Here is a 17,017-nt window from a genome sequence, read left to right on the forward strand (position 1 = left end):
GATGTAATAACAGATCCAGAAGCACTCGCTGGGTACAAATGCTAAGCTTTGCTTTCTTCTTCAAAACAAAGTAAACACGAACATGTCTTCACTTTCTCTCTCACAACTTAGTCCTTTTTTTGCTTTTTTTCCCATTTTATTTTGTGTTTTGAATTCTAAATCGCTATGTCTAGAGGTATGGAATGATTGCCTTGGAGATTTTGGGACCTTACGCTAACGATCTGTTGACCCATTGTATATGGAATGTAGTAATACATGACCTATGTGTGCGTAGGCTTTGCGCTGTTGAACCCATCATCTCGTTGCTGTTTGGATAACCTTGCATCCTTCCTAAAGGAACAGAGATCCAAGGAAGCTGGGCTGCTTAGTTTGGCGTTGTTCAGTTAATGTGTCTTGGCTCCGAAGGCTGGAGTTGGTATCTTCCAGTGTTAGATCCACTTCTTGTGTTGCGGTGAGTTCATGTATGTTTTTGGCAATTACTTCGAACAGCTTTCAGCACAGCTGTGCTGGAGGTATGGCCAGTATCTCCGTGCTCCACTGGAAGCCCCTGGCATACAGAAGCTTGGTCACTCATTCATCGTTGCCCTTTTGTTGCAGTCACTTGCCCCAGGACACTTGCGGAATGACCCTGTCATTGATCTGATTTCCTTGGGGTGGCAAGGTGGCAACAAGAAGCTGGGCTGAAACAGAAGACAGCATGTTGCTGTTCCAGTGCAGAGCAGAGGAAACTATTGGAATTTTCCTTTAAAATGAAATCAGTTTACAATGGGCTAGTTTCTATCCATCGGTTCTCCCAATATGTTTGGACCCGCTAACCCAGTTCACCAAAGAAAGGAGTGGAGGTCCCAAAGGTACTATATCCTCAGCAGACTTCAGTAGAATTGATGAGTGAGTGAATAACGGGGGCCCAGCTGTAGTGTTCCCATCATGGATGAGGGTGGTGGAGCTTGAGTGGTCATAGGTGGTCACCTCAACCATCAGGAGCTGATCAGGATGCTGGAGGTGGTCGGTTCCCCACAGCTGTAGGCAAGCCACGGTGACCTAGCTGTGTGGTCCAAGAACACCGGAGGCAGCAGGAGTAGGAATATGATGGATGAGGAGTAAAAACTGGGGACACAGGACACAAACCTGCACTTGAATCAGTTTCATCTGCATCATCGCTGCAGTACAGGGAACTTGGATTCTTAGATGCTGATTAGGATGAAATTGGTCCCATCTAAGCCTGTATAAAATGGTTGAGTATTCTCAATTTTCTCCCCTTTTTTTTGCCTTTTGTTTTGTTTAGTGTTTTGTTTTGTGGTTTTTTTTTTTTTTTTTTTTTTTTGAGGGATGGGGAGTGGGATTAGGTTCATGTACTGTTAAAGGCTCAAGTACTGGGGGATGCTGCTCAAAATGAAGTGCTCAGAAGGATAACCATTTTCAGTAAGTGGACTTAGTCAAGCATAGATAATGGAGAGTTAGATCATCTTTGAAAATCATGATGTGTGTCACATAAAAGGGTTGGAGACTTACTGTTAAAAGTTTATTTAAGTGAAGAGAGATTTGGCTTCTTAGTGATTTGAATCCTTCTAGGGACTACTGGTATGGAAAATTAAGAGGGATTTTTCTGGGGAGGTGCCTGGAGGCATCACCTCTGTCTTGGTCATATTTATACTCACAAAAAGAACCAGAAGCAGGATTGTTTAGCTTCTCAAACTTCTCCAAGATATTGAATAGAGGCTTGTGTTTCACTGAAAGAAAACAGGATGTCATCTGCTAAAAAAGCAATTTTATATTCTTTATCATAGGTTGTGATGCCCTGAATCTAATTTAAGGCTTTGAAGTATTCTGAACCTACTTGCATTATCGCCAAATCCCCTCCAGTTAACATGTTGAGGGCAAGGCACGCATCTTAAAAGAAACAGCCATGCAAGGAGCCTTCCCCGTGATAGCTGAGACTTTCGTGCAGACATTGCAAAGCGTAATCTAAAACTTCCTTGGCTGCAATTAAGTAAATCTTGTGTCCTACAGCAGTGAGATAATATCTCCACAGAAATGCTTTTTAAAAGTTTCCTGTTTCTATTGTGTTCTCAATCCCCATGGGATAATATTCTCATTCACTGAGTCCTGGGCCCTTAAAAAAAAAAAAAAATAATTAAAACAGGTGTGAGTCAATGGGATTCCCCAACTTTTGTTTGGTTTTTGCTTAAGGAGCTTTGCAACACACCCAGTTTATTTGAGCAGTCTGGGGAGATGCCGGTGTTGCAATTTTGATGCACGCAGTTGGGTGAGCCTGGAGACGTGAGAGTCTGGCGAGGGAAAATGTGGATTCTCAGGATGCATATCAGACTTTTATTCCATACTTTGTCTACATTGGCAAAGGTTTTCCCTCTCTGTCCCATCACGCTGTTTGTGTTCTGGCTCTTGCTGAGGAAGCGCTGTCTCACGACGAGCGCGCCGGTGCTTCACACGTGTGGATTCAGCCCCAGCCCCGCTCTGATTCAGCGTGTCCTCAGCAAACGGCTTCACGTGCCTCAGTTTCCCCACCTGTAATGAACACCAACCAAAACCTAATGCTGTGTTTCCTAAATCTTTTTAACCTGCTTTTGTCAGCTACCCAGCTTGGGAGCCCTAGCTCACCCTTCAGGAGGCGTTTTGAGCTTCTCCAGTGAAAGCTGCTGGACATGCCACTGTCTGCTCGCCACTGATGTCTGGTTCTCCAGTTGAACCAAATCCACAACTGAGTGGTTTGACTCTGTCTCCTTGATCTGCTGGAGACACAGCTCTGAAGTGCATTTTAGAAGGAGACCACTGTGTTTCTAAGGGCATTCTTGGTCTGCTGCTCCCTCCTAGGGAACAGCAGAAGGAGGAGAAAATGGTCCATAAAATTTCCATTACTCTGCAAAGCAGAAACATCTGTTGGAGACTGCAAGTGAGGTTGGAAGTGGTATTTACCAGCAAGAAGCTGGCATCTAGTCTGTTCAGACCCTCTGCAAAATAACTCTTGCTTCCTCCCATGGAAAATAACGTGGAAGAATCTCTGAGTCAGGATCTGCCCCAGGCAGCAAACTCTGCACTTAGCCAGCCTGTGGTGCGTGCACGTACGTACGCCGTGCGTATGCCTGTGCTCTGGATGAGGTGCATCGCATGGAATCGCAGCAGCAACGAACTGTTTCTAATAAGTCTTAAAGTCAGCTGTTCTGCATCACGCATTTTGGGTTTAGAAACTCAGCTCTTTAAAGCAGAGTTTCAGAAAATAAGCTGGAGAAGGGTGGTTTGGGGTTTTGGTGGGTTTTTTTCAAGGAGGGAAATGGAAGAAGTGGCAGAGTTCCCAAGATATCCAGAGACCTATGGTCCCTTCTTTCCCAGGAAAATCATGTGTTAGGGAAAGGGGAACGGCCTGCTTTCTAAACCAGTGCCTTGGGTCTGTGTGAAGCTTGCTTACTCCACATGTAACCCGTGCCTGCCTCTTTCATGGTAATTTTGGTGCTTGGACAGGCACCTTCTCTGTGATTGCAGAGCTGCCCCATGAGAAGCTGCTAGCAGGGGTTAGAGGCTTTCAGTGCAGCCAGTTCCCTTCTCCTCCTGTTATTCCAGAGGATGGAAACCTCCTGCTGCCCCAGCTTCTATGAGCTCCCTAGCCTTGGACTGGGTCCTGTCACATCAACCCTGAAATACGGAGAAGTGAATTCCACCTGGATTAGTCAAATGTCCGCCTACATTTTAAAGGAATGAGAGGTATGTGTCTGCCTGAGGTGGATACCTGTTTCTGCTCGGTTTGGTCCTTCACCAGACCCTAGGCAGGACCAGGTGTGCTCTGGGTGCCGACCAGAGCAGGCTCTCCCAGGAACGGGGCGCAGAATTCAGAGGCTGGAAGCTGCTGTGGACAACCTCCTCCCCGTAGCATCATCTCCTGCAAGGTGGGGGGTTTGCATCCCTAATTGAGGGCAAATTCATCATATAAACTATGGCAGGAAGGCAGTGAACGTCTTTGGCTTTTGTTGCAGGATGCTTTGCCAGCTGCTTCTTCCAGTCTGTTTTATTGTGGAACATCTCATTAAAAAGCAAGGGGATTTAAATGGTGGTTTGAAAACCAAAGAGGCGAGAAAGGCTCTTCTGTGTCATTGTGGTGCAGTACTTCATAGTCACAAGGCACTTCATTTGTTCAAATCCTTGCCTTGCTCCAAAAGATCCAATGAGTGAATGAGCCGGTGCATGCTGAGCAGAGGCGGGTCCTAGGCTGTGAGATGGGCTGCTTTTTGGAGTTAAATTAACTGTGAGCTCTGTGGTTGTACTGAGCCAGCTACCTGTAATACTGGGTAATTTAACAGGTTGTTTCCTTGGCTTTGTAAATGATTTTGAGACCTGATTCTGTGCTACTGCTTCCCACGCCATGCAGTGCTGTCTGAAGAGTGGTCTGGAGTTGCCCACCCTAGCACAGGAGGGCACAGGGATGCTGAAGGTGCCAGGGAATGAGCCCACATCTATGACAAGATCTTGATCCCCCACATCTGGGGCTGGTGCAATGCTTTTCATCTGATTTTCTCCCTTCCACCTGTGCTGCGCAGCTGGAGAGTGGCTCCAGGGTGTGGTGGTTGAGGGGGTTATGTGCATCTCGCTCAGGCATCCAGACCAAGCGCTGTCAGATGCAACATCCCAGGCTAAACAGTTAGTTTGACTATATATGGCATCTCTTTCTGTCCTTTTGCCAGGTTTTCTTCTGAGAATAGTGTATGTACGTTGCAATGTTAGCTAACGATGCCAAGGACTGCTGGAGGAACTCTTGCAAATGACCTGGGGTTTTTTGTGAGATAATCTGTGGGTTATTAAAAAGACATATATTTAAAAATCCTAAAGTCAACAGATTTGCATGAAAAATTGTCTGCCTTGTCTGGCTTACTTGACACTTTGGCTGTCTCAGAACAGATGGGACAGTCTCCAGCTGTGGGAAAGGAAATACATTTAATGTTCATATTGTGGTCATTGAAATGTGAGGGGCACCAACAGGCTCATAAGGAACCATTGAGAAAATCCCCAAAGCCTATCAAAGCCTAGGTTGCATAATTTTGACATAACAGTGCTGCTCAGAGTAGCTGTGCTAAATCTAATAGCTGTCTAGGCTGTTCTGTCCTGTCATGAAAGATTAGATTTGATTAAGACCAGTATGTTTCAAGAAATCATTTGTCCCTGCAGATCCATGCAGGATGTTCTTGTGAGCTTAAAGAATCTCTGAGGAAGCAGAGAGCTGGCCATTTCTGGAGGGGAAAAAGACCTGAGAGACGTAGGCTGGATTGAAAAAAGACCCTCAACCATCCCTAACTTTCGTTAATGTTCCTGGTAAAGGAGATTTCCTCCCCTGGTAGGATCAATACTTATTGCCCTGGTAGGCAGAGGCTGCGTTGGGTAGCTTTGGCCATGTGCTGCTTCCTTGAAAGAGTAGAACTGACCCCAAAATAATTCCTTCTGTGCAAGCAAGCCTAGAGAGGAATTAAAAACTGGCAACAGGTTCATCTGTGCCACTCCTCTTGGGGCAGTTTTGGCAGTGACAGGGACAGCCAGGACTACAGAGTCCCTTATTGCCATGTGTTGGAGCGCTCCCGGAGCTCTGCGAGCTCCGTGCCGAGGGCTGAGCTGGCCCCGCAGAGCGGAGGGCAGCTGCCCTGCTGCAGCCTTCTTCCAGCCGAGTACGGGCCCCTGCAGTATTTCATCGCTTCCCTCCTCTTAGGATTTTTTTTTTTTCTTCTTTTTGCTTAGAGATGAGCCTGGATTTACCCTTTCCTGACTCTGGATAAAATTGATCTATGGACCATCTTAGCTGCATGTAGCAGGCAGAACAAAAGCTCTGACCTGAAAATCTTGAGCGTTCAGATCCACCTCCAAACTCCACAGCTTGAGCCCATCTCCACTTTTAATTATACCAGACCATTCCCATGTGTCTTCGTAAAGAACGCATCCCCTTGTATCTGTATCTGCTTTAAAATTATATCAATTGCTGTTTTTCTAAATCCCTCTATCAAAGAAATCCTCTCCCCTCCCTACTAAATCTCTTGCACTTGGAACTTCAGGGAACAGAGCAGATGCAGTTTGATGCCCTCATCCAAACTAATGATTTGTTTCTGGCCGAGAACATGTTACCATCAAGGGGTTTTAATATTCTGCAGAATTTAGTGGAGGCCAATAGAGTAGGAAGGGGTTAGATGCTATGCCTTTGCCAAGATGTTTATGCAGCAGGAATGTTATTTATGTAAATCTGGAAGCACTCTTGAAGCGATAGCCTTGCTCTTGCATCTCAGACTTTTTTCATTAAGTCGTTGATCTTCCTTCAAAAAAAAAAACCTTTTTTTTTTTTTTAAATAAAAAATCCCTCTGAAAATCTAAAACTCGAGCATGAAAAGTGCTTGGGAAAAAATATTTACTGCACAACTGCTCCAAACTACCCACATTATACAGACCACGGCAATTTCTTGAAGAATGCTGGGGTGACAACTGCCTGATTCAGGGTTTCACACATCCTCTCCCCCTCTTCTCCAGCTGCCCCCTTTCTCCTTGTAAATGAAGTTATTGCATGCTCCGGCATCTGACTGTCCTCTTTAGGGTAAGCCTGTTTCACCTAAACAGGCCATGCACAGACACTAAATTAAAAAGTAAAGCTTGGAGGAAGTCCTGATGGCCAAAGTGTCTGCCCTAGGGACAAGCACCGCTCCTCACCCTCAGGCTGTTTCTGTCCCAGTGGTGCAAAGCCCTGCGGAGGAGACTGTGTTTCTGGCGTGAAGCAACCAAACTCTGGCAAAATTCAGCTTGTGTTCCTGAGGTTTTTTTGGAAGGATTTGCTCTCCTTGTAAAGTTTTTAACATGTTTTGTAAATTCCCTCCCTGTAAATAGCATAATAAATAAGTGCCGCTCGCTCGCAACTCTCTGTCTGTTAAAACCCAATGCCTAATGAAACAGTCTGGCAGGATGGATTGAAGGGCACAAGGTGGACATCTAAGATGTTTTTTTTTTTGTTGTAGGGGAAATCAGGTGCAAGCCCAAATGTCAGAGGGGGGCCACGCTGGCCATGGTCTGGCCCACTGGGTGCTCACTGCATATATCCTATCTATCCGTGTGACATGCAGCTTGTGGGGTGACAATAGCAGTGCAAAGTCGTGAATGAGGGGCTGGCAAGTGGAGAGATCCCGGGTGAATGTATTGCTCAGAGGCCAGGGTGTGAAGGAAGTTTCACAAATCCAGCATTACCTGCCTTCCCTGGAGGAACACAGGTAACAAACCTGCAGGGGCACTTCTCCAGAACCCGTTTACCTGCCCTGAAGAGCTTTAAAAATATCTCCAAAAGGGTTGACAGCAATTCTGGATCACTGTCTGGGTACACCGTGAAAAATCACCAAAGCTGGTGATGCTGTGACCTGCTCGCTTTGCCTTCAGGTGCCCGAGGAAGCTCCTACTGCAGACGCTCCCTGGGCAGGATTATTCTGCACACCATGGAAATCAAGAGCTGTGGTGAAGTGGCTGCTGTGTTTCAGGTACTTGAATGTGATGATTCCCACATAGAAACACACGTCCAAAATGATTAACTTGTGTTGTGCAGCCCATGTCGTTGCTGGAGCAGCTAGGGCACTGCTGATGCTGCGTATTAATATAATACATGCAGTGAAACAGCAAGCTTGGTAAGCAACACACTCCTGCAAACCAGTAACATGAACCAGTTGTGACTGGAATGAGCAAAGACTGAAACACCCTGGGAAATAACACTGATCAATAACGTTGCCAACTGCTAGGGTGAATGGGGAGTTCAGCCCATACAACTGATTCCTAGTTTAATGCCATACTCTTTCCTTGGCGTGTAACTCCTGTGACTTGGTGCAGATAATTGACCTCACTTATCTTTTGGGGATTTGCATTATCTGTGCTAGCAGCAGGATTTGACCGTATCTGATCCTTTCAGGACCCCAGCCAATCCAGTGGCAAAATATAAACATCTGCCTGGAAACTAATTTTGAAGGGCATATATGGTAATGATGCTGATTCAAAGACAGAAGACATGCACCTACAGATAGCACGGCTGGCATCCCAGGCCAGTGCCTTCTGCCTGTTGCTCGTGGATTCTTCCAAGTATAGCACGTTTATGTAACTCACAGTATCAGCAAAGGTAGTGAAACAGGCGGTGACACCAAGGCAAATATTAATGCTTTGTAACAGGGCGACCCAGGCACGTTCTGAGTGGTGAGAGAAAAGGAATGAAGCTGTCTTACAGTCAGCACCTGGCCACAGGGAGGCCACCATCATCCCAGTTTGTCCAAAGCTGAAAAGGAACAGGGCAACATCCTGAAATCCCTCCTTAATTAACCCTCTATGTTTTTGCATCCTAAGGATGGAAGCTGGCAGATTACACCAGATGTGCATCTGCCTTTAGGCTCCAGCCGGAGAGCTAAAATTAGCTTTTAGAAAAGAATGTGAAAAGCAACCAAGATGCATTTTTTTTATTGCACATTTTTGTTTGTCATGTATTTTGTTGGTGTGTTGTTTTTTCTTCTAATAGTAGGTATGTGACTAATTATCTACATTTTCTCTGAGCAGTTGTTACTGAGGTTTATTAACATCTGGAGTTTGACCTGGACCATCAGTGTGTGGCACTGGTAGCAAACAGGATTATGATGTGGCAAAGGGACATTCTTATGTGCATAAAGAATTCTTGGACTCCTTCCTGCTAGGGATGCTTGGATCCCTCAGAGATGGGTGTGGGGTTTATGAGGAGGGGGAGGAGGGGTTACTTGCTGGTTTTTGAATCTTGATGGGTAACACCCTACCCGTGGGGCAAATAGCAGGCAAATCAGAACCAGGAAGTGATGTGGCACATGCACAGGAAAAATGATGGGTGGGGAATGTTAACCAAACTCGAAAGGAACTTGGGATAGGTGCCAGGCCATGTTCTGGTTCAAGCCTTTTGCTTGGCTCCTGGTTTGACTCAAGTCGGTGGCCCACTCAGTAAACCCCATACCTCTGAGAAGACTGATGCAGCAAGAGGCAGGAAGTCTCTTGTTTTTGTTTTTAGACATAATTTGGACCAGGACGTGATGGGGATTGTCCCTTAGATGATTGCTTACTCATGGCTGTTGTATTGCTCAGCACCCTTCCTACTCTCTATCGTGCAGTTCATCTTGAAAGGAGCTAACGCTGTCAGCATGGTGCTGATGTGATGGGAAAGGTTTCTAACGGATGCTTGGTTTGGTCAGTACAGTCTAACAGCAAGGGGTGACTCCAGGAGCCAGTGCTCAGCCGGCAGCTCTAACACTTCATGAGTTTTAAGGCAAATCTAGGAGTGGCTAGGCTTGGAAAATCACTGAGGTCACCAGCTGTCCTCCATGGTCATTAAACTTCATGGATAGTGGGTTCCTCTTAGAGCTCGATGTGCAATTTTCACTCCAGTATGGCTCCTTGTCTTCATAGCAGGGTGTTCTTTAGATACCTGATAGTGTCAGTCTTCTGTGCTAGTCTGGCTGTTAGCTGATGACGATCCAAGTTTAGGGGGACAGTAGATCTTGAATGTATTTATACCTGCTTGGATGTATTTATGCCTCTGCCTATGAGCCCCGAAACCAATCGGTGCTGGATCAGAGCTTTTCCAGCTTCTTCATATGAGAAGTCCAGTTAGCCCTGCCATCACCCTGGAATGATCAGGCCATAGCAGTGGTCAAGCCCTGCATCCTCTCCCAAGATGCTGGGCTTCAGGAGGTAGGAGGGCCTGTAAGAGGTGGAGGACAAGGATTCCCGCATTTCACGTGAGATCCTGTCCCACCGCAACAGCTGTACTGACCTACGACATCATGCGAGAGGTGCAAAGTGACCATAGTATGAGACAGGATTTATCTTTTGAAGGTAATTATTCAGAGGAACCAAAGACTGTGGATTAAAGAATGTCCTTCAAGGAACGCTGAGTATCTGAGCCCAGGGAGCTGTTAGGTACATATGATCTGATGAAATAATTAGGAAAATATGCCTGGTTTCCTTCAATGAAACGTGCAAGCTATCTCTAAATGTTCATTCGTTGTGTAGAGATTTTACTGCATGGATCCTAATTTTTCACAGCTGTAAACAGAAGACAAAGGGTGGTGGAAAAAAAAAACCCAGTCTTAAGTAGGAAGGAAGAGGTGTGTGATCAGAAAACCTTTGGCAAGTTAAGAGGATTAAGAAAGGCCCCAATGTTCTGATTTTAAGTTTTCTGAGTTGGACTAACATCATGGATTAGATTTGGGTGGTTAAGAGGAAGAAAATACCTCATTAAAAAGAAGCAATTGGGTTTAAAGTTGTTGCAAGACAATGGCTGAAACAGCTCAACTGGAATGGTCTCGCTTGCTTGATTCTGGGGTTTTGTGTGTGTTTTAAATCCCTCCCCCACCTCCTCACTGCCAATCTCAAAGCCTACAGGATTTGCTTTAAAATATATTGCCTTTTTTCCCCCCTCTCCCCTCTTGGCATTGCTGTATTTGGGCTGTGTCGTGCTCGACGGTGAAGCTGGGCTGATGGCAGGAGCAAGGAAACCTTTCCTCTGGGGGCTGTGAATGCTGAAAAGTGGTGCTGAAAAAAATAAGAGACCGGTCTTATTTTTATCCAATTATTTCAAGTCCACCTCTTCCTTTATAAAAGCAGTGTTGGATTTTTGCACCCTTAGTCTTTGCGAGGTGGTAAACTGGTAGTAATTAAGCAGATGACCGTTGCGGTGAGATTAAATTCTGCAGCTGAGAAGGGGGCTCGGGGCTGAACTCTGGTGGCCAGCAGAATTGTGGGAAGATCGGAGGGGATCCATGTTTTAGAGAAAGAATAGAATAAATACTGACCTGAAAGAGCAGAGGCAAGCAAAGTCAGCATGGCAAGAAGGCAGCCAGGAGGTTGTAGGGTGGTAAACAGCAAAGCACACAAAAAAAAAAAACAAACCCCCAAAACAAAAACAAACAAACAAAAAAACACCAAAAAAACCCAAACCACACAACTTAAGCTGTGTCTGTGACCCCCTTTCCTGAGAGACCACCTGAGAACTGTTTAGTGCTGGCTGAAGGCTCACGTGGCAGGGCTACCCACGATTTAAAACTCTCTGGTGGCTCGTTGGCAAGTTTCGATTTGTTCTTGGAAGCCACCAGGAGAAGAGCCGAGAGTGCCGCGGCTTGGGCAGGTGCAAGTCCCGTCAGCGTCGTCCCACGTGGAGCTCAGGCCAAGAGGGTGTCAGGAGGTACCGTGTGACCCTCCTCGAGAAGCCGGTTTGGGTTTGAGAGGGGCTCGGGCTCTTCCCAACGGCAGCATGTGCTGGCAGCAGCCAACCTCCGCCGACAGGCCGGGACCCTGCTCACTTGGACCACCGCGCCGTTACCTCGACCTTCTCTTGGCCCGCCCTCCAACCAGGCAGGCCTTCTTCATTTTCATGCTGAAAGCAGAGCGGTTCCTCTGAGAACAGCTCTTGCAGTCGTAACATCTTGCCAATGGAAAAAGTGACACTAAAAATAAACTTGTTTCGGAAAGAAGCAAAGGCAGCTTCCAAAAATCCCAAACTAAAAAGAAAAAGGAAAAAAAAAAAAACAACACCAAAAAACCCCAAAAAAACCCCCGCCACCACCCCAGTCTAGACAGCTGCACTAGGTGGAGGCAATAACAACCAAAAGGAATAAATTAAACTGCGGTTAAGGGGAGAATTTGTCTCCCCTGATTGCAAGACAAAAGAAACCCAATTCCTTGTTTGTAGAAAGAGATGTTTGGGAATTTCTCAGGCCAGCTGAGGGCCTATTAGAGTGATGTGAACTGGAAATGGAGTTAGAGGGCTTTGGCTGGTTGCATGACCCAACTCCGGACCACACACAATACGCGAGGCTTTGACAAGGCGGCGAGTAGTGGTAGGTGGCAAAACCATCTGTTATTCCACTGAAGAAGAAAATGGATTTCTGCTGCGTGGCCTCGGCACCATCCGTGGTGGCGATGGGAGGAGAACGAGTCCCTCTCCTGCCACATGTCTGCCTCTGGTTCTCAGAACTGCCCGGCAGCTACAGCTGTGTTGGTCATTAACGGAGATGAGTTGTGACCGTGGTTTTAAAATCCACAAAGTGGTGGATTTCCCCGTTTTGTCCTTCCAGTTGCAAACAAACTGAAGTGGGTCCTGCCCATGCTCTGGGTGGGTTTTGCTGCTTTTAGCTTCGTGTTATTCCTGGGTGTTGTGGCTGTGCAGTTCACAAAGGGGTTTGTGCTTTTTCGGTGTCCCAAGGCTTACACGTATGTGTGTGTGCCACACAAACGTCGACTTGTGTGCCAGCTATTTGATTCAGTGTGGGCAGGATTTCATCCTGTGTCAGTGCTCACAGAGACTTCAAGGGGGAAACTTTACCATGTTTGTTTATTTTTTAACTTCTAAGGGAACAACTGAAAACTCATCTGAAGAAATAGCCGTGGTCATGTTCTCAGTCGCCTTTGTCCTCTTAATGAAATCTGTCATTGGTCTGCGTATTATCTGTCTTGTGAAAATGAAATATCTTTTCAAGAACGGACGTTTAAAACATAGGAAGGAAATTAAATGTTTCTGGTTTGGGAGCCGTACCTGGAGCCTGCCTGCACCTTGGTTCCCATCCCGTGGCACAGGGAGCAGAGGGAGGACCTGTGGGGTATCACACGTCGTGTCTTCTGTCCTGGAAATCGGCGGCTGATGGACACAAATGAGGCCAGCTTGCCCATGTGCCGTCATTAAGGGTCACTTGATATTTGATAAAAGCCTCAGTGTCCAGACCGAATTCCAGTTTGCTTATTGAGATTTTTCCTACGTGAAACTCATCCCGTGATTTCAGCTGAAACCCAGATTTTTCTTTGCCTTCCCTGCAGCCGTGCGCTGCAGAGGGGCTGCGTTTCGGGGGCAAACACAACATGGGTGGGTTTGCTACAACCGGTTGGTAAAGTAGCTCAAGTACACCGACATCCAGCTTGGAAAAAAGGGTTTGCAGCTGGCTTATTTATTCGCCGCTCGCAAGTTTCCTTTTTTTAGTTTAATTATTGTTTTAAAATTGGATTGTTACTATTTTTTTAAGGTAGTAGCTAGCTGTTTGCAGCCAGACACATAGAGCTGATGAAATCCCAATACCTTAGCTCAGCGGGGTTTTGATTCAATATCAAACCTGGCTCAGAATATGTGGAGTGTTGTGGTATTTTTGAAGCCCCGGTGAGGGCACTGCTGGCACAACAGGCGATGGCAGAGGCTAAACTTGGAGTTTTGTGCTCAGAGAGGTCCAGTGAAGTGTTCCCGTCCGCGGGCTCGCCTCCTGCTCGTGGTCTGCGGCGGGCTGGGTTTGTTTGCTTGGGATGTGGTAACGCCACGTAAACAGTTTGGGTTGGGTTTGGCTTGTCGTCTTCCTGTGTCAGGCAGGTTGCACTGAGCCGTGCTGGGGGCTTAGCCAGCCTTTCAAAGGGAAGGAGCCCGGCACGAGCACACCGGCTGTGTCAGTCCGTGTTCTTTATCTCCAGTGATGGTCTGCAAAACATGGGCTAGGGAGAGGCGAGAGGCGGGTGCTAGCTTCCAACCGAGGGACCAGCTGAGCTGTTGATGCACCCTGTTGTGCAATGCCAGGGAGCGGGCGGGGAGGGAGGTGGCGTGGGTGCTCCAGGAAAAGAAGCTTTACTTAGAATTTGCTCCTACATTGGCACAAAGCGACCCGAGATGCACAGCCACGCAAAATCCCTGCCTTGACAAGTGCTGCTGCCGATAGGAAAACTTTAAGTATTTATGTTTGCCTAGAAGAAGGCACGCTGCTGAGCAGCAGATACGCTAAATAGTCAGCTCATTATTTCCAGGTGAGCTTAAGGGGGAAGCCACGAAGATCACTGCAATAATAAATCCACCCTACGCAAACAGAAGATGAACAGGATGCTGGGAGCCGTGCAGTTTTCCCCAGCTGCTCTGCAAACATTAAACACCCCTGTGAGGTGTGGGAGCTGGACTCTGCCACAGCCGGGCTTACTGTACACGCCGCAGAGCCCGGCACGGCCCAAGCAAGGCAGTGGGCAGATAATCATCAAGGTGTTGCTGTATGAACGGTTGATAAAAGGCATCGTGCTATTTCTCTCCCACCTGACCTGCTTCCTCCTCCCCAGCCCCTTTTGATGTTTGCTTTCATGGTGATTTCTTACAATGTGAAATTCATCCTGGTTTTAATGGTTTGGGGATGATGTGTTTTTTTCAGATGAACAGAACAAGGATGTAGAGCTCTGAAAGATGCCTCTGCTCTTTATCAGCGATTTCTTTCAAGTACTAAATGCTTTTTCTTTCCCTTTTTGTTCTGTAAAGGTGGATTCTTTCCCTGAGCTGTTTACTAATTAAAATTTAGTTGGTAAAGAATAAGCATATTGTCCCTGCCACAGTTTGATCTATTGTTATTAGGGCTCTGTGTTGTTACAGATGAGATCAAAGAATTTAATTTATGATGGGTGGATAGGTCAAGTTCAGTCGTCTGAAGCGAGTGCTGGGTAGAAAGCACAGTCAGACAATAACATCTTAAGCAGTAGCCCGGATAATAAGCTTTTTCTTATAATGCAGCCCCACTTTCTCCATATTTTTTTTTTTTACTCAAAATCAAGCTGTCCTTTGGATATAAATATTTGAGGACAGTCGGATGCAGTCTGTTAAACCCTCTCTGCCTTTATTTGGTACAATATCCACAGGAGATAATACAACACCAGAGGACTCAGAGGCTTAAGATAGAGGAAAAATCACGGGACCATGGTGGCGTGTTTCAGCCAGCCCAGTTCACAGGTTTGTGTCATGTCTGCATGTAGGCTGCAACTTCCTATGATATTTTTAACATTATTTTAAAATACTCCTTGAGCTTGCAGCAAGAATCTCTAATTAAGATCTAAAGCTGATGCTGCAAAGTCTTAGTCACACCCTAATAACAAAAGGGGAAGGGGGCGGGGGGAACCAATTTATTGGGTCTGCTTATAGTCTCTGGCTGCAATATTTTTCTTGAACTCTGCTCAAAGAGGAATGGGTTGGATTATTTCCATTTCATCTTTATTTATTACACATCAGCATGCAGCACTGTTATGAAACCAAGCAAGACACCCACCTCTCCCCTATGCCTATGGAAACCATGAGGACTGGCTTGACATGCAAGATGAGTAACCTGGGAGCAGTTTCTGGACTCTATTATTAGTATGTGTCTATGAATGCATGGTTAATATAGCTGGATACGTGGTTTGTGCTTCCCTTGTATTCTGCCCAGCTGGAGCCTGGAAGTTGTCTTGGGTGGGAACCACATCTCCTGGCGCCTGTTTGGAGGGCGCTGGGCACACCAAGGGCTGGTGGAAGAGGCAGGGTAGCTCAGGGCTGGCGCTCTGCTCGTAATCAGGCAAAAGGAACTTTTCTGTCAGCTCCGTCACTGAGCTTTGCCTCTCCGTGTGTTTTTCTGTCCTAGCAAGGGCTGTGGTTGCTTTGGGCCAGGTAAACTCATCATAGGACAGCTAAGCTGTAGCCTGGGTGAAAGGGGCAAAATATCACTGCATTAAAAAAAACAAACAAAAAAATCCCTTTCCATGGACTGCTTCACGGAGAAGGTAACCGCGTTAGCTCCGTGGATGGGTCTCTGTGGGCGAGTAGTCCCCAAGCCCCTATGTGACAGCTCAGTTTGCTTGCCCAGAGGGTCCATGTCTTCCTGGCTCGTGAAGCTTTGGTTTTGATCGACACTCTCATCTAAAGACCTGGGAGCCCTCTCCTGCTCTGGGCTTCTGCTCCATGTCCCTCTCTGTCTTGGCTGGCTATTTTTTGTCCAGTTGGGTGGTAGTTTCAGCTTGTCGTGCTGATGGCTCCACCTCCTCTCTGTCTGCTCCTGCTCCCAAGCTGCAGCCTCCACTCCGCAGCTGCGCATGGCACTATGGCCATGACCGGGGAACTGATTTGGGATTTAAAAACTAAAACCATGGAAGTTACTCATAAATTGGGATGTTTTTGTGGAGTTATTTTGAAGCCAGAGCAGTTCCTCAGGCTGGTTCCGAGTGTGGCCATGCACAGGGCTGTGCTGGGGGGGCAGAGGGATGCTGTGCACTGGGAGAGGAGGGGATGCTCGGGGAGGGGATGCCCCGTGCCCGCATCTCAGGGGGGTTCCCACCCATGACGTGACCTCAGGAGACTGGCTGCAAACCACGTGTGGTACAGAAACAGCTTTCTCCAATGGCTGTGTCGGAGGACTCACAGGATTGGCAGCAGTATTTCAGCTGTGTCAACACAATCACAGTATTTTCAGTTCCTGATAACATCCTCAGTTCCTGATTCACCCTTTCTAGGGACTTTTTTTTTTTTTTTTTAAAACATTGAGAGATTAAACTCTGTAAGGTGTAACTGCAGCTGGTACAACCCCGTGCTGCTGCTTTCGTTTAGGAAAGGCTTGGTCAGGGCTGTTCTCCAGTTGCTTTCTATTTTCTCGTTCATCCGTACCTGCAGACTGATAATCCACAGCCGTAACAGCGCAACATGGGAACAGATGATGCTCTTAGGGCACTTTTTTAACCCAACGCGAAGCTGTGAGTATGCGATACCTCGGCATGTCCTTGTAAATCTTGCAACCCGGGAGTTAGATCCAAGAAGTTCATACACTCCGGATAAGCCTCAGGGATGCTCACACACGTTGTGTTGCTCATCCAAGCCCAAGCCCCAAAACTTTTAAAATTTTCTCATTACAGCTCTGTCTGCCAGTCAGCTTGGAAGCTTTAAAAGGGGAACTGGTGGGTGGTACAGTGTCTGTCTTAGTGTCTTCATTGCATTTACTGTCTCTTCATTTTCTGGAATAAAAGCTTAAGATTTTATTTCTCATGACTTTACAATGTATCATCTTGGAAATCAATCTTCCCCTTTAGTTTACTTAATAATACTGTCAAAAGTCATCAGCTAGAAAGCATTCGGTGGCGATTACAAGAAATCTTTTCAAACCCCACTCCCCTCTATGATGAGAGAGACAGACACAAAGAAAATCTTTTACAACTTATTTTTTCTGTCTTAGTAAAATAAAAGCAGCCCCCTGAGAGGCAT

At 46.5% G+C, this 17,017-nt stretch overlaps 1 long non-coding RNA gene across 9 annotated transcripts in view; it reads left to right on the forward strand.

Annotated features, from left to right (window-relative positions):
* Positions 1-17,017, forward strand: part of LOC308067803 — a 50,625-nt gene that overhangs the window by 20,766 nt on the left and 12,842 nt on the right. For all 9 annotated transcript variants that reach the window (XR_013929730.1, XR_013929731.1, XR_013929732.1 and 6 more), the window contains exon 1: positions 1-16,512. This exon is cut by the window's left edge and continues 20,766 nt beyond it. This is a non-coding gene — a long non-coding RNA (uncharacterized lncRNA). The remainder of the gene's footprint in view (positions 16,513-17,017) is intronic.

This window comes from Falco punctatus (assembly GCF_963210335.1).
Source record: "Falco punctatus genome assembly, chromosome: 7".
Lineage (NCBI taxonomy): Eukaryota > Metazoa > Chordata > Aves > Falconiformes > Falconidae > Falco > Falco punctatus.